This window comes from Silene latifolia, chromosome X, assembly GCF_048544455.1.
Source record: "Silene latifolia isolate original U9 population chromosome X, ASM4854445v1, whole genome shotgun sequence".
NCBI lineage: Eukaryota > Viridiplantae > Streptophyta > Magnoliopsida > Caryophyllales > Caryophyllaceae > Silene > Silene latifolia.
This window is the reverse complement of record NC_133537.1, coordinates 337,129,576-337,152,104: the sequence shown is the minus strand read 5'-3', so window position 1 is coordinate 337,152,104 and position 22,529 is coordinate 337,129,576. Positions and strand designations below refer to the sequence as shown.

The following is a 22,529-nucleotide window of genomic DNA, read 5'->3' as shown; positions in this document are numbered from 1 at the left end:
TTCCAAGCAATCCTGAACTTCAAGCTTAATGGTACCTATCCACCAGATATGGACAAAAGGGGACAACGAGCTATACGCCTACTAGCTTCTCAATACGTCCTCATGCAAGGAGAATTATACAAAAGAACACCTCTTGGTGTAGTCCTACGTTGCCTTGATCATTCACAGGCACGAAAGGTGATGGAAGAAGTCCACGATGGAGAGTGCGGTCCTCATATGAGTGGACCTATGATGGCAAAGAAAATCACACGTCTAGGGTACTATTGGACCACAATGGAATCCGATTGCATCAAATATGTGAGGCTTTCGCCACAATTGCCAAATCTTCGGCAATGTACAACATGTCCCTCCTTCGTTGCTCTATACGATGACATCTCCTTGGCCATTCTCCGCGTGGGGAATCGACATAATCGGGAAAATAACCCCAAACAGAACAGGAGGTCACTGTTTCATCCTAGTAGCAATTGACTACTTCACCAAATGGGTAGAAGCGGCTTCCTACACCGCTCTTACGGCCAAAAATGTAGCCAAATTCATACAAAATAACATCATCTGCCGATATGGTTGCCCACATGAGATCATAAGCGATAATGGGTCCCACTTCCAAGCCGAAACCGAACAATTGCTAGCCAAGTACAAGATCAAGCACCATCACTCATCGCCCTATAGACCACAGACTAACGGCGCGCAAAGAGAAGCGGCTAATAAGAATGTCGTCACAATCCTCAAGAAAATGACCGACAATTACAGAGATTGGCCAAGCAAAATACCCTTCGCTTTGTGGGGGTATCGAACATCCGTCAGGACGCCCACTGGGGCTACTCCTTTCTATTTGACCTACGGCATGGAAGCCGTACAACCAGTCGAGCTAGAAATACCATCCTTGCGCATTCTACTCGAAAGTCAAATCCCCGAAGCCGATTGGAAGAGGGATAGGTATGAAGAACTCATCCTCCTGGATGAACGTAGGCTTCGTGCCTTACATAATGTCCAAACATATCAAGCACGTATCAAACGAGCTTTCAACAAAAGGGTTAGGCCAAGAAACATCAAAGAAGGAGATTTAGTTCTCAAATCGGTCAGAGCTCTTTTACCTGTCGACCCAAGGGGAAAATTCAAACCTAACTGGGCCGGACCATATCTAGTCAAATCAATACTCCCAGGGGGTGCGGTTAGAATCACAGACCTAGATGGGAATGAGTTTTCAAACCCCACAAATCTCGACCAATTGAAACGGTACTATGCCTAGGATAGAACAGAAACGCGCCTCGCGTAAACCCACGTGTCGCCCTTGCGGCACTAAATAAACGGCCCCCTGGCCCACCGAATGTCACTTTGTGCTCTTGCATCTTGGCAAACTCGTCATCCTCATATCATCAAACAAACTAAATTCGCACCTCCCGAGTAAGCAAAAGCTCATGCTTATTTTCTATGTTCATTACAAGCTTTTGCTTCGAACAATTATTCTTTTACATTTACTCGAACTACGCGCAAGGGTTTGATTTCGCTTTGTGAATACGTAGGCAATCCTTCACGGGATTCAACCCACCATTTTATTTAAAATGTAAATAGAAGGACATCTGCATTGCATTTGAAATTCGACAAGAATAATTAAAAGAAAATAACAACGGTTTCATAACCACTTAACCTTTTTATTTCATCCAATTTCTAATAATAATAATACGGCAAATAATAAAAGTAGACTAGGCTAGGATTCTAAAAATCCCTCCTTTTATTACAACAATAATAATAATAATCAAATAATAAATACGACTTGGGCTATTCCTCCATCTTTCCCTTGCCCTTGTCGTTCTTGTCATATTTCCGGTCACGACCTCGAGCCGGGCGCTCTTGCACCACTTCAGACCTAATCACCAACGGTCTTTCTCGAGGCCTGACTCTTCCGTTCTTGCCAACCACCACCTCTGCGACAGGAGTAGTCTTCGATTTCTTCGAAGGATGAATGACTTGAAAGCCGGCTTCTTCTTCTCCTTCGGTCAGATGCTTCTCCTTCTCTTTCTCTCCTTCGCGCACCTTGTAGTCAACGGGCTCACGCTTCCTCAATCTTTCGCGCTCTTCCGAAGTTGCGGCCTTCCTCCACCTCAGATAAGAATCCGACACCCACAAGGCATTGGAGGAGAAGCTCAGGAACCACATGTTTCGTTGGGCCCACTTCATAGCCCACTCTCTTCGGCTCTCGGTAGTCAATGCCATAGCAGTCTGCGGAACGGTGTCAAGCCTGGGAATCATCTCGCTTCAACCCGACTTGCCTCATCAACCTCTCGGGAAAGATGCATACCATAAACTCCAATCCAGGAATGCGCACGGACCTAGTAGGATCCAAAGAAGACACTCCAGGATGGACTTGAGATGCCACCACGGTACAATCCACCGATCAAAGGGCCATCGTCATTCTTGACTTGTTCTTCCAATAGTCACGGACCGAGTGAAGTCCACCATGTACAACCTCGTCCTCATCGAAATCATACGGGCATGATAGGAAAGTGCATGAACCGGGGGCTCGAGCAATCGGAGCCGTTCCATAAGCCAAACCTACCAAAAAACAAGTATTAGACACCCGCAAAAAAAAAAAAAAAAAAAAAAAAAAAAAAAAAAAAAAAAAAAACGAAAAAAAAAAAAAAAAAAAAAAAAAAAAAAAAAAAAAAAAAAAAAAAAAAAAAAAAAAAAAAAAAAGGTGTCTTTTACCTGTAAGATGACGGGACTCCCCAAGAATGGAAGATCGCGATTGGATTTCCTATTATCCAAGCCCAAGATAATCTCCCCTAAACACAAGCAAGCCGGGCTCTCGCGACTCCATTTGCTCAACGAGACCCAATAGGCGGGGATCACCTCTCAAATCTTCATCAACATGTCCTCGAAGGACGTAAACGTGAAGCAAACGAAACCGAATGCTCTCCTCCTAGCAACATAAGAGACAGAGGGTCGGCCCTGTTGATGAATCGATCCACAAAGTCCAAGCATCCGCACGCCTTTCAAGTAACAAGACGATCTACCTCAAGCCTAGTAAGTCCAAGCAAGTCTCTAAACTTGCTCTTATACCCTTGTGAAGTGGAGGGGATGGCAGGTAAATGTTCAGGGTCCCACCCGCCAATAGCGACAATTTCCTCAGGAAAAGGAAAATATCACCTCCGGGAACGCGAAAACATGATAATTTGGATCCCAATAATCAAGACAAGCATCCAAGAACGGCTTTCCTACCTTAATGAGCTTCAAACTCAACAGAGACCCAAGGTTGTAAGCACCCATGTCATGTTTCTCAATATTCGAAAACTCGTTAGTCCATTCCTTCAAGCGAATTTCTAGGGTATTCATGATGATAATTTTCTCTTGAAAATTTATGGGGAGTTTTATATGTGAATCGGCGAAGAAGAGACGGAAGAATTGTATGATTTAAAGCTTCATCGACGCTTCTATTTATACTAATTCTTTGTTTCCAAAAATCTGTCGAACCGGCTTGGGGGAGCAAGCGCGGCACTCTTTGCGCCTCTTCAAAGGGACGCAGCTCTTGCTGCGCCTCTTCCCTAGCATCACTTCTGTGATTTCCGTGTTTGGATCTTTCCTAATTCTATAAACGAATAATTTCCTATTCCTACGGGATTTTATTTTGGTAAATCCGCGAAATTTACCATGCTTCAGGTTTCCTTGATCCAGGAACGCGCATTTCGAGGCGACGTCAACATTTTCGGCCATTTTTTTTCTCATTTTAATTCCTTTTTTAATTCTTTCTTTTTCATTTTCACTTTTATTTAGTCATTTCATTTCTATTTTCTTCATTTTCTAACTTATATATTTCTATTTTTCTTTTTTTTGCGGGGGTAACCCTCCCTATCGTCCGGTCATTTCCGACAAAATTTTTGCATTTTCGCGTTCTTTTCAAGTCTCTTTTTTTTTGCACTAATTAAAGGCCTTATGTGTATATAAAAATGTAAATGAATGTGTTTTTTCTATGTAAATTTCGGCAGCATGACGGTGCAAACCGTTGTCTACCAAACTTGCCCAAAAGCTAACCTGCAGGTACAAACAACACAACCCAGCAGCAAAAGGCACTCAGGCCGTCGTATATACAACAAAAAGCAAATGTACAAGCAAACTGGGGGCTTCGCCCCAAACAAGTCCAGATGTGCAACTGGGGGCTTCGCCCCAAACAAATCCAAGTCCAAATAAACTGGGGGCTTCGCCCCAAACAAAATCCAAAAATGTTCAAAATCAAGACTACAAAAAACCGCGCAGACTACTGCTGAGCACCCTCCAACTCGGCAACCCTCGCCATAAGAGCAGCGATCTCGGCATCCCGAAACTCAAGCTCCCTCGACAAACGAGCCGTCTCCTCCCGGGACTGGGCTAACTCTCGCTCCAGCTCACGATCGGCCTGAGAACAGCAGCAAATTGGCTCATGTCAATCGATTCAAACAAAATAAAATAAAAAAATCAATCAAAAGAGATCAAATAAGGTTCATACCTGACGACCTCGACCACCGACGAGTGCCTCGATGGCGGTAGCTCGCAACCGGTTGGCCACCCTCCATAGTGCCACGAACCGAGATGGCGCGACCTGCGTTTTCAAAAGAAATTCTCAGCAAATTGAACAAGTTTAATCCAATGTGTTCTTACGCAAAAGGTGAATAAGCCAGAGGCTCACCCTCCGAATCAGATGCTGCCAGTCGTCGAGGCCAGCATCCGTCACAGCCACGTCAAAATCACGCAACTCGGAGATCGTCGTCCTCCCGGTCGCGTCGGTGTACTCGAGAGTCTCGGGATACACTGGGGGCTCGATGCCCGCCGCCTCAACCTCCTGCAAAGACAAACGACTCTCGTTAATCGGTGATCCTTCATCGAAATTCCCAAAGTCAATCAAAGAGAAATAAAAGGATACTCACCACTACGGCGGCGCACGCCAACCTCCCGTAAAGGAATGCCGAGTAGTCCTCACGACGAGAAGGAGGTCGTCACCACGGCACCGGCCAAGTCCGCCTCCCTCTCGGCCTCGGAAGGCTCCACGAACATCGTCTAGGAGGATCAACGGGAACCGTCAACGCGCCCGAGAGCACCGACGAGCCAAACGCTCGCCTAAGTACCACACCGGACCCATCGACGTCACCACAACAATGACTACTCGGGCCCGAGGTCGAAGGACCTCAAAGAACAAAAGGAGGTGCCTCGGCATACTCCGCCCAAGGTCTGGGCACCCACTGCAACAAGATAAAGACAGAGATCATTCCTATGATCGGATGAAGTATAAGAGATATAAATGCATACAAACGGGATACTCACGTTTTGCTTTCGGTGAAGGGCGTTCACATCCCGCCGGTAGACATTGTGAGAAGAACGCTTGCTCTTCGTCCGGCACATGACCCAATCCTTCACCACGGGATAGGCCCTCTCCAACGGCTCCGTCCTCTTGGGCGCGAGGCCCGGAAGTAAGAGTACACCCACGCCTGTAAACGGAATAGTCAATGACGATCTTTCGATCTTGATGAAAGAAAGGAATTTATTTTGCTATCAAAAGGAAGGTTCATACCTCCAACAATAGCCTGGTCCGACGGCGCCAGGAGAAGTCCCCTTCTCCATCAACTCCGGACGAACCATGGCCCTCATGAAGCGGATGAGGACCGCAAAACCATGAGTGACCCAATCCCAACGCCCTAGGGAGCTCGGGTCGGCAAGAAAGGGAAGAAGCTTCGTCGATGACCTCTCACCCTTGTCTCCGAGGTAAATCGAAGACAAGAACCACCAAAGCCACGCACGAGCCCTCCGCTCACCTGTACAAGGAGGAGGAGCCGTCTCCCTCCCATCGATCACCACCGATGCCGGGGTCTTCCCCGCAAAGTAATCTCGAACATAGGTACTGGGTACCAAACCCGCACATCGCAACACCTTCGGCGACAGGTTCCAGCCGATCAATCTCCTCGCCTCGGCCGAATCCGCTCTCATGCCGTCTCCGCCACACCATCTCCTCGATCCCACGCACGGAAGAAATCATGCCGTAATCCTCCAAGGTGACCCCACCTCACCAAAAGGCAGGTGAAACGTGGAAGTCGTATCCCAAAATCGATCCAAGAAAGCGCGGACCAGGCTAAGGTTGGCCCGCAACTTCCTCTTCACGATATCCCTCCAGACCTGAACCAGAGGACCGAACGCTCCACGCTCGATCATGGCCCTCTCCTCCTCCGACAGCCGCTCATAGTGCTCCATCGCCGTCGTGTACCCCGAGAACGACCGGATATTCCCGGCCTCCTATTATGATTCGAAATAAAGCTATCTTTAGTTTTGAAGTAAATTTGAAGGAAATTGAAAAAAAAAACAGAAAGAGGATAAGTAATGAGTTAGGGAGTTCCTATTTACCAAGCTCTTCACCGTCCTGTAGGACAAGTGACCCTCTGCAGCCCACACAAGGTGCCTACTCTCCCAGGTCTCAGCCCACGTGGGAGCTCCTCTCAGCTGACGACCCCCTCGTCCGAGGTGAGCCCGTCGCGGAATCTCCTCCTCATCAGCAACCTCCTCCTCGGGAATCTCGTCTGCGGCAGCCATCACCGCGTCGGTGAAAGCCTGCTCCAAAGCCTCCTCAACCGCACTGGCGTCTACCTCCATGGGAGTCCTCCCGGAAGTGGAAGCATCATCACCTGCAGCATTAAAGCAAGTTTAGGCCGCGTCACGTGACGGCAAGCCTTTGGTTAAGAAGTTTTCGAGCCTCCGGAGCCCCGGAAATCGCCCCTTTCTGGCCATCCTTGGCCATATTCTCACCAACTCAATCACTCATGTGACAAATTGGGTCAAGTCAAGTCAAAGTCAAAGCCTAGTTCCGGGTTCGAGTCGAAAATTCGGCAGCATTTCGCTACAATGGCGGTTATGCCCTAGAAAGGTGCCCTGCAGAAGTTGTCACCAACCAAAATTCCGAGATGACAGAAAGTTTACCCATCACCCAAGGGTCCCAAATATCAAATTTCATCACAAATGGGCGATCCTAAGGCCATTTTCGAAGCCATTTTCGATCTAGTGTGAAACTAGTCTCAAAATTCGCTCAAGGGCTCAAAACTCGATGAAAATTCAAAGTGAATACATGGTTATGTTCCTAACATTGCCTACTATCCATTTCTAGCATCAATTTGGCAAGACAAATCCATTTGGGGGAAAAGCCCCAAATTTTCGAGTAAATGGGTCGAAAACCCTAATATTTGCGGCTCAAAATTCGACAAATACGGATGATTAATGCAAGATTAAAACACATACCTCGATTAGTCATATTTCAAGCAAGCTTTTGAATCCAACCTTGACGGAAATGGTGAAGATTTGAGAGAGAAATTGAAAGATTTGTGTTTCGAAATAATGAATTAAAACCCCTCTGATTTCGTGTTTTTACGCAGAATTGTCAAATTGGGGAAAGGACGCAGCAGGCGCTGCGCCCCTTCCAAGAGACGCAGCTCTTGCTGCGCCTCTTCCTTTTGTTCCCTCCTTACGAATTTTCAAAAATTCGTTATGAGTTCGTTATTTGTGGGCCCATCTTTGGTGCGCCTCTTCCTCGATGACATTTTATCATTTTGGTCCGTTTCGACGATTTCTTCGTTCCGGCCCGCATTTTATCCAGCGCGACAATATTTTGCAGTATCGTCCAAATTCATTTTATCCCTCGCAGCAGTATTTTGCAGTATTGCTCAATTTATTCTATCCAGCGCAGTGGTATTTTGCAGTACTGCTCACTTGGAGTTTCTCCCATAACGATCAAGATGCTCCTAATCGTCAAAATAATCACCCAACGAGAGTTTGCTTGAGGACAGAGACAAGCAGATTCCCTCCATCATCAGTATATTCCCCAACAAGAGTTTGCTTGAGACCAACGCAAGCAAATTCAGCCTCTAAGTTTCGCCAAAGTTTGTTTGAGACCGACGCAAGCAGACTTCCCCAGCAGTTTCTACCGACGTCCTGCTGTTGTTTTTTATATATCTCTTGTTCCCATGAGTTCGACCAAAGTTCCCTGTGACCTCCTAGTGCCTTGAGACACCAAGTTATCTTGAGACCAATGAATTTTTTTCTATCGAAGCGTCTTCCCCGCTTCACCCGGGGGTATCTCGGTATGGTCTCTTCTTATGGTTTGGCGAGCTTCCTTACGTAGTCTAATGGACTTTAAACGACCCTCCCGATAGTCGACAGACTCTAAAATGTTCCCGACGACAGGTCCTTGGTTCAGACCCCTTGAGCCGCCTCGCGTCGCCATAGTCGTCAGGTTGTAATCTTCGATTGACCTGATGGCTATACTTTGACTTTCGCCTTGTCCAAGCCTCAGTCAAAGTGGGGGCTCTGTAGACACCTCGTTTCGCACCCTCGCAAACCACCCGGTGATGATTGGGCCGCATGTTTGATTCGCGGAACGATTAGTGATAGTTCGTAAGATTATCGTCAAGTGATTGCTCAAACATTAATGTCAACCTCTTAGTTGTCATCTACGTGCCGATACGGTCGTTTTGGCAATAATTAGAGTACATTCGGAGTCCGGGTCAAAAACCGTCTCCATTTTCTCGATAATCGTTAAATCCCGAGTCGAATGTTTGGAATGTTCCGGATATTTCTATTCCATATTTCTCAAATTTTATCTTTTGGCAAATAATATCCCGTAATATTCAAAAGATAATCGAATTAAATCCGTCCTACCATAACTTAAACACGGAAATCTTTCTTAAACAGGAGGAAACCTCCGGGAATAGACGCAAGCAGTGTCTGCGCCTCTTCCAAGAGACGCAGTGGGCTGCTGCGCCTCTTCCCAAGCCCTTCTTTGCATGATTTACGTATCTTTTTTATATCTTTCCGAGATTCACTTCCAAAGAGTCTCCGAAACCCTAAACCTCCGTGTGATTAGTATAAATAGGAGCTTTCGTTCCTCATATTTCTCACGCGAGTGTCCGCCCTTCTCTTCTCCCTTTGCATTCTAGACTTTGTTCTTACTAATTGGCGCCTACGTGCTTGAACCTTCGACCACGTAAGCTCGGATCCTTCCGGGTACCAGCCTCTCCGTTGCATGACCGACCAATTTGACCACTACACTCAATCAATCTAATTAATTAACTTGTTAAATCGTTTTCCTCTTTCGAGGGCACTCTTTCCTTGCATTCGCGTCGAGCATCACTAATCGATTTTCTTAGTTCTTCTCGTTCCGTCAACATGTAAGTCTGAGGGTGTAATAATCCTTATTTTATTTATTGTTATTTATTTTATTGTAATCATCATTGTAAGATTTATGTCGAAAACACCATTAAAACCGATTTCTAAAACCGTCTTTTAAACCTTTTTTTGCGGATTCCCAGTAGACAGACGAAGAGAAAGGACGCAGCAATTGCTGCGCCTCTTCGAAGGAGCGCAGCACCTGCTGCGCCTCTTCGTGGGCCGCCGCAGATTCTCGCTTCTTTTTTCTTCCTTCCTTCCGTCTCTGTAATTCGTGTCAAAATTATTTATTTTCTTTTATTTTGTATTTCTTCATCATATTAGCATATAATTCATATGTATATCGTATATAATTCATTCACACGTTTAATTGTTCCGACTTAAATCCTAAATAATCAATATTTACGGGTTTTCGTCATTAAATTCAAACCCGGATTTTAGAAGTTCAATTTGTTCATGTTGGGTTTCTGAGATTCGTCATTGATATATTTGCATCCATGTTCATCATGTTTAGTCTAATTAATTGTTTAGTTTGTCCCATTCACCGATGTCACTAATTAATCATTCATTAACATCGTCCCTTCATAATTAATTCATTTATTTCCGTCTCATCCATGTTTTACTGTTTTTATGACTTTAATCGCATGTAATTAATCCATTAATTACTTTCATCCGAGTAGATAATTTAATCGATCAATAAATTTACCAATCAACATTAACGGTTTGCAGTTCCGGCTTCACAGCCAGAACTCACCCTTGGAACAGACGCGGCAACTGCTGCGCCTCTTCCAAAGGGCGCAGTGCCTGCTGCGCCTGTTCCAGGGTGATTTCTGTCCCTGAACTCCTTTCTGCCTCGACCTAGTTTGTCTTAGTCTACGTATTAACTAACTAATATTCGTATTATCACTTCTGACTTATTCGTATTTCTTCTTTTATTTCTTTTATTCCTTTTTTATCAAATCATCCGTTTTAAAGGTATTTTCGACATAAATCGCCTATTTCAATGTAATTATTGTAATTTTTCTTTAATGTAATTTTATAGTTATTGTATTCCTATCATTTGTATGTTTTCACATGAAATTGAGCATTAAATCCAACTTCGACCTAATTGTTTGCTAATTACATGTCAACCGACTTAGTCAATTCTCACATGCTAGGATTAATCCTATGGATGTTGCATTGCATGCATATAACCGACAATATATCAAGTACGAATAACTTCCCTAATCATTAGTAGAGGCCGCTATCGAGGCGGGCGGGATTAGGTGTTCGATCAAAAGAGCTTCCTAATACGTACCCTCACCCCTTACTCCAGATCTCCGTGAGCACCCGTGTTCATTGGCATCCACGAGAGTCATTCTAGACATAGAATGCTAAGGGTAACGATTGCTTAGTGTTCATGTCATTACTTTGTGTCTTGACATGACACGAGGTATTCGAACGGTTCCAATTTCCCATAAAAATTGGTGGCGACTCCTTACAAAATGCAAACGCTTGTTGTTTCCGAGCTCCCCTCGTCCCAAGCGCCCCCGTGGGCGGCCCGCTGTCCACAGGTATAATCTCTTAATCCCTTTTTAATTATTGCTAATTACTTTCATTTATTCATCATGTTTCATTATGTTAGCATGATTGACAACCTTTCTAGCATGATCAATATGATAATGAGTGAGTAGTCTCTTAGCTAGGGTATAATGGGTGATTAGGGGAAACCAACATGGGGAATGATTCATGCTTAAATTAATATGCTTTCATATCTTATTTGCTTGCTTGTTTTGATCTTAATACATGCACATGTTATGTTTGATGAAATGCTAAGCCTATGAATCCTTGCATTTACTATCATCTTCTATCCTTTCAACTTGACTTGTAAGACATAACCCAACTCGAGTCTTGTTAGACCATGCATGTGTTGAGTAGGAAAGATTAAGTCGACTTGTAGGTGTTGTACAATCTAATCGATTCGGCTCCGGGACCCAAACTTTCCTAGGATTGTAAGATATAACCCAACTCAATCCATCACAACAATAATTGCTTGCTTATAATTTGAGAACATGTTTGTATGATCATATCCCATGAATCCCCTATGAACCCATGACACCCTAGTGCTTTTAATCAATTGTTTACACCCCTTATTTTATTTACCTTGTTAGTTTATTTTCATTGCTACCTTAGTTTAGTAACCTTCTACATCAACCCAATTTGTGACACCCCTTAGACACCACTAGTTACAATAGAATTCTCATTTCAATACCCGTCCCTTGAGATCCGACCTTTACTTGCCTCTTTACTAATTGTAGAGTTGTTTGTGAAGTATAAATTGTGTTTTGTATCGACCATTGACCAACGACCACATATGCTTAATTTGTGAACACCAAATGGCCTCGATCAAAAATGGCGCCGTTGCCGGGGACGGTGTTTAATTGATTTAAGATTTCTTTTATTGTTTTTAGTTGTGTCTTTTTCGCCTTGGGGAAATAAAACTCCTCAAGGTTTGTTCTAATTGTTTTCGAGTTGTTTGATATTTTGCATGTCTAGAAGGTTACAAAGAGATTTGTTACCTTTTGACCGTGAAATCGAAAGAACCTTGACGAATAATAGGAGACTTGTTAGGAGGAATTTGGGAGGTGTTGGTGAAGTTGTTCAACCCACTAGTGAGTTTGTCAATCCTTTCGCAATAGAAGGAGAAGAGAACCCATTAAACAATACCACACAAAATCCACCTACAATGCCTAAATTCTCGCCACACTCTATACCCACCGAGGAGGATTTGCCAAATGGTACTCCTACCCCACAACATCTTACCGGAAACTTCATTGCCAAGTCCGCCTTCATCCAACTAGTTGAGAGGAGCCAATTCGGGGGAATGCCTAGTGAGGACCCTCATTCTCATATGGAAACCTTTTGCGATTATTGTGAAGCTATCTCTCAAACGGGCGTGACTCAAGACCAAATAAGATGGGTCTTATTTCCTTTTTCGTTAATCGGCACCGCAAAGCAATGGTTGAAGGGCCTTGATAAGGCCACCCTTGGAATAGATTCTTGGAAGAAGCTAGCTCTAGCTTTCTACAAAAAATTCTACCCACCGGAAAAGACTAACATGCTAAGAGCTCAAATTACGGGTTTTAAGCAAAGGGATGAAGAATCTTTGTATGAAGCTTGGGAGCGGTTCAAAAGTATTTGTCGCTCATGTCCTCACCATGGACTTAGCGAATGGTTTTTAGTGCAACAATTTTGGAATGGTTTATATGAAGATTCAAGGAACATTCTCAATATGGGATCAAATGGAATGTTCACCGAAGTTGATGACAATCAAACATGGAACAAGATTGAGGAAATGGCGGTCCATAATTCACAATATAGTAGGGCTCGCAAGGCTACTAGAGGAGGAAAGTATGAAGTGGATACCGTTACTCAATTAGGTGCTCAACTTAGTGCTCACATTGACACAATCAACTTGAAGTTTGAACAAGCTATGGCTAGACTTGAGGAAAACTCAAAAACATCAAAGCATCATGTCAATGCCATGACGGCATCCTCATCAATTCCAAGCGGGATATGTGAGAATTGTGGAACCTTGGGTCATGACTCAAGTGAGTGTAGGGGAACAACCGAACAAGTTAATGCTTTCCAAGCTTACAAAAGTGGTACCCCTTATTCAAATTTTTACAATGAAAACACTAAGTTCCATCCAAATCTCTCATACAAAAGCCAAAATGTTCAAAACCCTCAAACAACATACACTCCACCACCCATGAGAAATCAAAATCAAAGACCCTTTTACAATCAAAACCAAGGCTACCAAAATCAAAATCCATACAATCACCAAAATGACCAAGGTTTTGATGTCCAAAAAGCGGTCCTCCAAATGCAAAAGAATCAACAAGAATTTTTCACTCAAATGCAAAAAGATAGCCAAGCAAAAGACACCACCATCAACAACATTCTAGCTCACACCAAGATGTTGGAAACACAATTGACTCAACTAGCATCTTCAAGCTCACAAAGAAGAAAGGGGCAATTACCACCTCAAAGTAATCCCCCTAGACATGAAACGGTTAGTGCCATTCACTTGAGAAGTGGTACAAGATATGAAGCACCGAAGAAGCAAGTTGAGGATGAAGTTGTGAAAGCTAGTGAAAAGGAAGAAATTGTGCAAAGCCCCAAAGAAGGGGAATCATCAAAAGAAGAAAGTTCAAAGAAAAATGAAGACAAAGCCAAAGAGAAGGAGCCCATGGTGGTTAGACTTCCTTTTCCAAGTCGTCAAGCCAAGCCCAAATTTGATGATCAACTTGGAAAGTTCATGGAAATTGTGAAGAACTTAGAAGTCTCAATTCCTTTCACGGAATTAATCAATCACGTTCCGGCCTATGCAAAGTACATGAAAGATATCCTCACAAAGAAGAAGTCGATCCGGAAACTTGAGACTATCGCCTTCACTAAGGTGAGTAGTGCAATACTTCAAGGGAGTTCACCTCCAAAGTTAAAGGATCCGGGAAGCTTCTCAATACCGTGTACCATTGGCGACACAACGATCAACAAAGCCTTATGTAATCTAGGGGCTAGTGTGAGTGTCATGCCGTACTCGGTGAGTAAAAGGTTGGGAATGGGAGAGCTTAAATGCACCAATATCACTCTTCAAATGGCCGATAGATCGACAAAGACACCATTAGGGATATGGGAAGATGTCCCCGTGCGGGTGGGAAGTTTTTCATCCCGGTAGACTTTGTCATTGTTGATATGGAGGAAGATTCCAACATTCCAATCATCTTAGGAAGACCTTTCCTACACACCGCGGGTGCGGCGATTGATGTGAAACATGGAGAGCTCACTCTAGAAGTGGGAGATGAAAGCATAACTTTTAATCTTGACAAAACCATGAGAGCTCCTCGTTTGCATGAGCCATGTTTCATGATTGATCATTATAGCCGAAAAGATGAAAGGAAGAAATCGGAACTCCAATGGAGGAAGAAAGTTGAAGATGCTCCATTCAAAGAGCAAGTGAATTGCGACAAGGAGAGCTTGCAAAGCTCATCAAAATCAACCAAGGAAGAAGATGATGGCCTCATTGGCCAAGAGAAGAAATTGGGAGAGTTGTCTCCATCTAAGCAAGAGATTTTCAATGATCAACTCAATGAAGTTTGTGGTCTTTGGGACGACGAATTTGAAGGGATCTTTAATCCCTACATTGGGCATGCCATCGATCATGATCAACAACAAGGGCCACGGTTTATTGAGGACCTCTACCATAACAATGAACAAGCTTTTGATTACTTCTTCAAGGTGTTGAGCAACATCAACAACACCTTGAACATGCCCCCTTGACATCTCATCAAGAATGAGAGTTTGGTGGAGTCCTCCCTAAACCACCACTTGTAAATATTTCTAACTCCCTAACTTACTTTTCAATTTTTGTATTGCATTTTTGTCATTTTTGGATTTTATTTACTTTGATCAAAATAATTGTCATGAAAAGAGAGAAGTGAGGGAGGGATTAACAATTTCAATTGATGTGTAGTGCTTTACCTTAGTGTGGGGATGGCAATTGCCTAGGCTATTCATGCCTTAGTAGTGCCCCCACAATGAAGAACACAAGATTTGAAAGAAAGAAAGAAAGAAGGATAAGGGAATGCGTCTGTGCACGGATGGAACTGAATCCGTGTACACAAGGACCAATCCGAGCGGATTCCTGAGAATCCACCCGTCTGAAGAAGATCCGAGCGTCCTGCTGAGAAGACGCCCGTCTTGGGCTGAGCTGAAATTGCAAAATTCTTGACTGTCAAAGAATCCGAGCGGATTTCTGGAAAGACGCCCGTCTCACAGAATCCGTCCGTCTTTTGAGAAAGACGCCCGTCTTGCAGCTGAAGAAAAACAAAGAAAAATCTCTGGACTAGAATCCGTCCGTCCTGCACGAAATCCGCCCGTCCCATCTCAGAAGAATCCGAGCGGATTCCCCAGAATCCGCCCGTCTCTAGGCGGGATTTTGAAAATTTTGAAGCTGTAGAATCCGCACGGATTGCGCCCAATCCGCACGGATTGTCCCTGCGTTTTGAAATTGCCGAGTTCTTTAAATACCCATCCCACCTTCATTCATTCATTCATTCATTCATAAACACTACCCATAACATCAAAACCCTCATCCTCTCCATCTCAAAAACAAAAACCCTCAACAAAACTCACCAAAATCAAATCAAACCATCCTTCAAACAACAAATCAATCACTCCATCTTCAATAACAATCAAAACCAAGAACAAATTCTTCAACCTTTGAGTCGATTTTTGATTTCATAGAGGCAAAGCCTTTCACCTTCAAATCGATTTGGGCATTCTACAAATTGAAGATTTTTGACTCTTTACTTGGTTAGTTCATCAAATGGCAAGAACAAAGGGAGCAACAAAGGCAACAAAGGCACCAAAAGCAAAGGCTCTCTCTCAAAGGCAAAAAGCTCTACAAACAAAGAAAGCTTTGGCAATGGTGGTAGCAACACCAAGCTTGGAAGTGCAACAACAACAACAAATTTCTTTGGAATCATCACCTTCTACTCCGGTAATTAATCAACTCTTGCATTATCCGGAGGTAACTTTCATTTCCGATACCCATAGAAATACATTTGTCAAGTTTGCTATGAAACAAATCCAATCCACCAAATTCATATGTCAAGATGCCTTAGAGAAGTTGGGTGTTCTTGAACAAACAAGAGTCTTTTTCAATGCCATGGGTTTGAAGAAATTGTTTGAAATGAAGGAAGTAACATACCCCTCCCTTGTCTTGGAGTTTTTAAGTTCTTTAAAAGTGACAAAAGTTGATAATAGGGAAAATATTGAGTTTCGTCTAGCTAACACTAGTAGACGCATTACCTTTCCGGAATTGGGTGAAATTTTGGGTCTTAGCGATGAACATAAATATTATAAGCAATATGGGAAGTATGACCCCGAGCCTCTTTGGGAGGCAATCTCCGGGAAGAAATTTGAAAATTTTCATGCTTGTCATGCTCTTTTGGTCCATCATCCGGGCATAAGAGTATGGCACAAAGTTGTGGGAAATACCATAATTGCTAGGAAAGACACCAATCATTTCACGGGACTCGATTTTATTCTCCTTGAATCAACTTTGAATATTGGAAGAATTCATACCAAGCCTTACAATTCTTTGAGGCTATTGGTTGATAGATGGCTCCATGTAGATAGTGGGAAGAAGGGTCAAACCGTTATTGTTAATGGCGGCCTTGTCACGGTCCTAGCCAAGCACTTTGATCCTAATTTCAATAAGGATAGCAAGTACAAGGCAAAGGAAGGTGGCCATCTTATTGATATGTCCATCTTGATTAACAAGTTTAAGTGGGTTGCTCACAATCCCCTTGACACCAAGTATGGGTGGCTTACTAGTGAGGCTCGATCATTCACTTTACCCGCAAAGATTTGCCGTCTTAGTGTCCACCGGACCAACTATTTACTTCCCCTATCCAAGGAAGCCGGGTACATCATTCAACAACAAAAGGGTGATCATGAAACTCCCTCCTCTTCCATTGTCATACCGCCTTACCCCTATGAATATGAAGAGTTCAAACCGCAAGGAGTTGAAATTGGGAAAGACTATGTAACTCTTCTTATGCAAGCCATGCACAAGCAAGCTTATGAAGATCGGAAGAATGCTTATTTGGCTCAATATCCTCCCCTCTTACATCTAGCTAGGCAAGGACTCCTTGATCCATCTTGTCCTTTGCCTAGTTGGGCGGATAGAGAAGCCTTATTTCCCGGTGCATCTAGGGACGTGGTGGAAGACAATGAGGTTGTTGGAAATGGTGAAGAATTTGATGATAACATTGAGGAAGAAGCAAGTGGAGATGGTGAAGATGATGATGAAGAAAGTGATGAAGAAAGTGCCAAGGAAAGTGGCAATGTGACCACTTCTCATGAGGGAAGTGATGATGATGATAGCATGATGGAAGACTAGCCTTGGAGACTCCTACACTCCCATGGTTTGTCTATATCTCTTTGTATTTTATTTCATTTTGATCATTGTTGGTTTAGTCCTAGCAACATCAAAGGACTCACACCTCGGTACCATTGAGGTGTTCTTTATTGTTCCCATTTTTGAAAATCCAAAATGACAATCTAATTTCATGCATAGCATAGTGTGTGCATGAACTATACCCATCCTTGACATTAGCAATAGTGTCTTATTTGGTTTGGGGAAGTTAATGCATACACAACGGGAGGTAATCTAAATTATCCTCTCCGTCATAACAAAAACCATGCATCATGTAGTGTAGCTTAGTGTAGAATTGCATTTAGTATAGAAATCATGCATCATCTTTGCATAATTTCCATCATTTTGGCCATTGAGGACAATGCCCATATTAGTGTGGGGATGAGAATTCTAACACTTAACTTTTATTCAAAAAACCATAAAAATTGAAAAATTTCAAAAAATCATAAAAATTTAAAAATTGAAAAATCCAAAAACAAGTTCATTTCCTTTGTATATATTGTCTTGTATATATTGTGTTTGTTTATCCTTGTTCACTTTGATCGACTACGCCACATCCGAGACATGAGGATATTGAAGACCGCATGGTATGATCTTTCCAATCTCCTTTTTCCTCTTTATGTTAATGACTATGTGGCTTTATTTTGATTGATGCGGTAAAAACAAAGTGAACTTAGGACTTGCATTTAGTTTATATGTCATACTAGATGGTAGAAGCATATGCATTAGGATGTATAAATGTTAGTTGCATCATGGCATGTAGTTTGCATGTTAGAAAAATTTTGCGAAACCGTCTATTTGGGAAGCTTGACAAGTGTATATAGGCCCTAGTAGATGCTTTTTATTCTTAAGACTTTGCTTGTTAGAATACTTGTAAGACACCCTAGGATGTGTCATACTAGTATCCTTTGACCCATGGTTTAAGGCCTAGTCAAGAGTACCTTGTGGTGTGATAACTCCTTGGCTACCGTTTATTCCAAGGTGACCCTTGAAACCATGCATACTTCTATCATTCATCCATGTTCTACCACATTTTTGTCATCAAAGGGAATGGGCACAAAACAAAAAGAAATTGATTTGAGTTCAATGAAATGAAAAGTGAAAGAAAGTTTGCAAAAATGCATCAAATGAAAAGAGGAGCAAAAATAGAACTCCTATGCTTCAAATACAAGGCACCCTCGTTACTAATTGGGGTGACTTTGAAAATGTTCAAAAAGAAATGCAAAAAGTTGTCAAGTATTGAAATGCCAAAAATCAAAAAGAAATGGCAAAAAGAAAGTGTTCTCAAATGTCAAATGCCAATGAAATTGGGGGGAAAACAAAAATAAAAGCAAACTCCCAAAATGAAACTCAATTACTATCGATCCCTTTTCCATCTTATCCATTTTTGTGCATGGTAGAGAGGGGACGACCCTTCTTCTTGTCTAGGCAAGAGGGGGAATTCCGCGATCCTCCAGTGTTTCTAACACCATAGGGAGTCTACTCTTGACAAAAGCATTTAACGATTCAGGACAAAGGTACCCTAGCTTGACACCTTTTGGAGGTGATTTATTGGTATCCTTCTAGGCTTAGTAGTTTGAACAAATTGCATCTATGAAGGATTGTGTACCCTTGAATTGCTTCCCTTGTAGATAATTTCCGCCACTTAGATGAGGAAAGTGGCTATTCTTTTTGTAGATGCATCCATTATGTGTTTTTGTGTGCTTAATGTTTGGATGTGTCGCCATTTTGGCAAGACCCACCTTGCCTTGCAAGAAGGCATCCTACCTCATGGTTGTCTTGTTGTGAGTTGAAGGGGCGGAGTGAGACCCGCTAATTGTCTCATATCGGCTACTATTATTAGGTTAGGTTAGTATTGGTCCTAGTCTTTGTCACCTCTTTACTCGGGACGAGCAAAGGTTCGGTTTGGGGATATTTGATGTGACCATAATTGGCGCATATTTAGCCCCCGAATTACCATTGTTTCCATGCTTTTTAGTGCCTATTTGGGTCATTTCTTATCTTTAGTTCTTTGTTTTTTATATTCTTTGAGATTTTGATCCCTTGGTAGGAAAGGAGTAAGAATCTTGCATTTTCATGGCAAAACGAGGCTAAATTGATCGTATTCAATGACCAAGCATCAAGGAGAGACAAGACTAGAAGGCCTTTGTACATAGCATAGTAGAAGAGCATTGTTGAGAAATGATCCTTGAGTCCCCAAGGAAATCCCCAAGGAATTCATGAAGAAAAGGGAAGAAAAGAAGAAGAAAAGATCTTTTGCCAGACAATCCGAACGGATTGTACACAATCCGTCCGTCCGCCCAAGCACAATCCGAGCGTCCCTCAAAGGAATCCGCTCGGATTCCCCCTCGCCAATCCGAGCGTCTTGCCCAAGGATCCGCTCGGATTCTCCAGCCCAGATCCGGCCGTCCCGACTCCCATCCGCACGGATTTCAAGACAAAGACGTTTTCATTCTTCAAGCCACGATAAGAGAAGCCCTTCTCTCGGAGAATACCGGAGTCTCCTTGCTCAACTTAAAAAGTGTAATTACTAGTTTAGCCCTTAGTTAACCCTAATGCATCCTCCCTAATTTTCACTATAAATACCCCATTAGTCTAATTAGAGGAGCATGTTCTTCTTATCAATAATTAGTGTAGTTAATATTAATCAAATCTCTCTTCAATATTGTAATCAAGTATTAATCAAGTTTTAATCCAAGTTTTAGTTCTTTAATCTCTCTCTTGTTCTTACTTTATTTTGGGTAATTGAAGATTATTTGGGTTATTATTGGGAGATTGACAACCTCTCAATCTAGGATTCAAGTACTTCTATTATTCTTGCTTTATTATTGGAATCATTAGTAGGTATAATCTCTTAATCCCTTTTTAATTATTGCTAATTACTTTCATTTATTCATCATGTTTCATTATGTTAGCATGATTGACAACCTTTCTAGCATGATCAATATGATAATGAGTGAGTAGTCTCTTAGCTAGGGTTTAATGGGTGATTAGGGGAAACCAACATGGGGAATGATTCATGCTTAAATTAATATGCTTTCATATCTTATTTGCTTGCTTGTTTTGATCTTAATACATGCACATGTTATGTTTGATGAAATGCTAAGCCTATGAATCCTTGCATTTACTATCATCTTCTATCCTTTCAACTTGACTTGTAAGACATAACCCAACTCGAGTCTTGTTAGACCATGCATGTGTTGAGTAGGAAAGATTAAGTCGACTTGTAGGTGTTGTACAATCTAATCGATTCGGCTCCGGGACCCAAACTTTCCTAGGATTGTAAGATATAACCCAACTCAATCCATCACAACAATAATTGCTTGCTTATAATTTGAGAACATGTTTGTATGATCATATCCCATGAATCCCCTATGAACCCATGACACCCTAGTGCTTTTAATCAATTGTTTACACCCCTTATTTTATTTACCTTGTTAGTTTATTTTCATTGCTACCTTAGTTTAGTAACCTTCTACATCAACCCAATTTGTGACACCCCTTAGACACCACTAGTTACAATAGAATTCTCATTTCAATACCCATCCCTTGGGATCCGACCTTTACTTACCTCTTTACTAATTGTAGAGTTGTTTGTGAAGTATAAATTGTGTTTTGTATCGACCATTGACCAACGACCACATATGCTTAATTTGTGAACACCAAATGGCCTCGATCAGCAAGCCATTATGATCTCTCATAGAATATCCTAGGGCAACTTTATTACCATCTATTTTTGATCCGTCAGAACTTAGCTTTAGAAACCCATTTTTAGGTTTATCCCACCAAATTTCATCCTTTCTAGTAGTATTTCTAACTGACACGTCTTTATCAGGATTGTTAAGATCCTTATGTCTAGTCTCATTCCAAATCTTGATGCTATTATTACATAAAAGAATAATTTTGCTAATATTAAACTGAACATCATTAAAAATAATGTCATTTCTATGGAACCATGCATTCCACCAAACAAATACAATCTTGATGAAGTCGGCTTTTGGAATTATAATTTTAAGTTGATTAAGTTTGTCTATAAAGCTTTGGCTTGCAATATTATCGTATATTGCCAAAAAATTATTAAAACTAAATGATATTCATCTCTTGGATGACTGATGCAATCAAGGAACACTTGAAAAAGAAATGATCTTTATCTTCAATTGGATGATTGCACAAAACACATTGAGGTGGGACAGTTATATGATTTCTTAGAAGCCTACTTTTCGTACAAAACACTCGGCTTTGGTGCTTGATAATGCAACACATTTCTCCTTACAAAAGTAGTCAAATAACTCGGGGTCGATTTTTTTTTTCACTAAAATTTGAGAGAGACGGTTTCTTCTTAAGTTATTGAGAGATCAATCTTTCGTACTCATTTATTTGTTTTTCGTTACCCTTTTATTGTTGATCGTTACATATTAATTTCGTACCTATTTACATAATATATGTACCTATTTTATCTTTACTCGTGATTTGTACCTATTTTATTACCTTTAGTACTATTTTTTTCAACAAGTGGATTATACATCTGATGTAGTACATCAGAACGTATAATTTTTTAGCATTAAGATAAAGTTTGGGAAAATGCACGCGGTGCCCTTGAACTTTGATATTTTGTTTGAAATACCCAATTTTTTGAGCCGGAAAACTTTAGAAGGCTATAACTCTTGTTTACGAGCTCATAAAGTGACGAGGTTTTTTTCAAATCGATTATTTTTGCGAGAACTACGATTTGAAAAAAAAAATTATCGTATTTGGATCCCGTGGCTAGGAGTTTTTGTACGTCAAATATTTTTTACCGAACAAACTTTGAGTGACCGTATCTCTTGGTCACGAATTGCAAACTCGACAAATTTTTTTCAGGTCATAGTTCTCGAGAAGATAATAAATTTGAAAAAAAATCGTCATTTTCTGAGCTCGTAAACACGAGTTATAGCCTCTTAAAGTTTTCCGGATAAAAAAATTGGATATTTCGGGCAAAATAACAAAGTTCAAGGACACCGCGTGCATTTTCCGATAAAGTTTTTCAGTTTTATTTTAAAAAAATTGAGTTTTGTTATAAAGTTTTTGAGTTCATTTACTTAAACATTAATTTCAAAAAAGTTACATTATAACTCAAAAACATTACATATAAGCTCAGAAAAATTTGATTTTTGACATCATAAAACTAAAATGTAATTTATAAACTTTATAGAATTAAAAAAAATACACAAAAACTCAAAAAGTCATTAAATATGAGGTAGTACATCTGATATACAATCCGTTTTCTCTATTTTTTTCTTAAAAGTGTAAAATAGTTTCTCAATAAGCTTATTGAGAGACCGTCTCTTAAGAGACTTGCTCTTTTTTTTAGTCGATATCACCTATCATGTAT

General features: G+C 41.5%; 1 long non-coding RNA gene and 1 other non-coding gene across 2 annotated transcripts; both read right to left on the bottom strand.

Annotated features, from left to right (window-relative positions):
• Window positions 1–4,323: 4,323 nt before the first annotated feature.
• LOC141622543 (uncharacterized) lies at window positions 4,324–4,808 on the bottom strand. Its single transcript, XR_012533004.1, has 3 exons — window positions 4,661–4,808; window positions 4,481–4,573; window positions 4,324–4,390 (listed from the first exon to the last, which is right to left on the bottom strand). It is a non-coding gene; the product is annotated as an uncharacterized LOC141622543 (long non-coding RNA).
• A 7,460-nt stretch (window positions 4,809–12,268) lies between these two features.
• Window positions 12,269–12,375, bottom strand: LOC141624382 (small nucleolar RNA R71). Its single transcript, XR_012534189.1, has one exon. It is a non-coding gene; the product is annotated as a small nucleolar RNA R71 (small nucleolar RNA).
• Window positions 12,376–22,529: the final 10,154 nt, after the last annotated feature.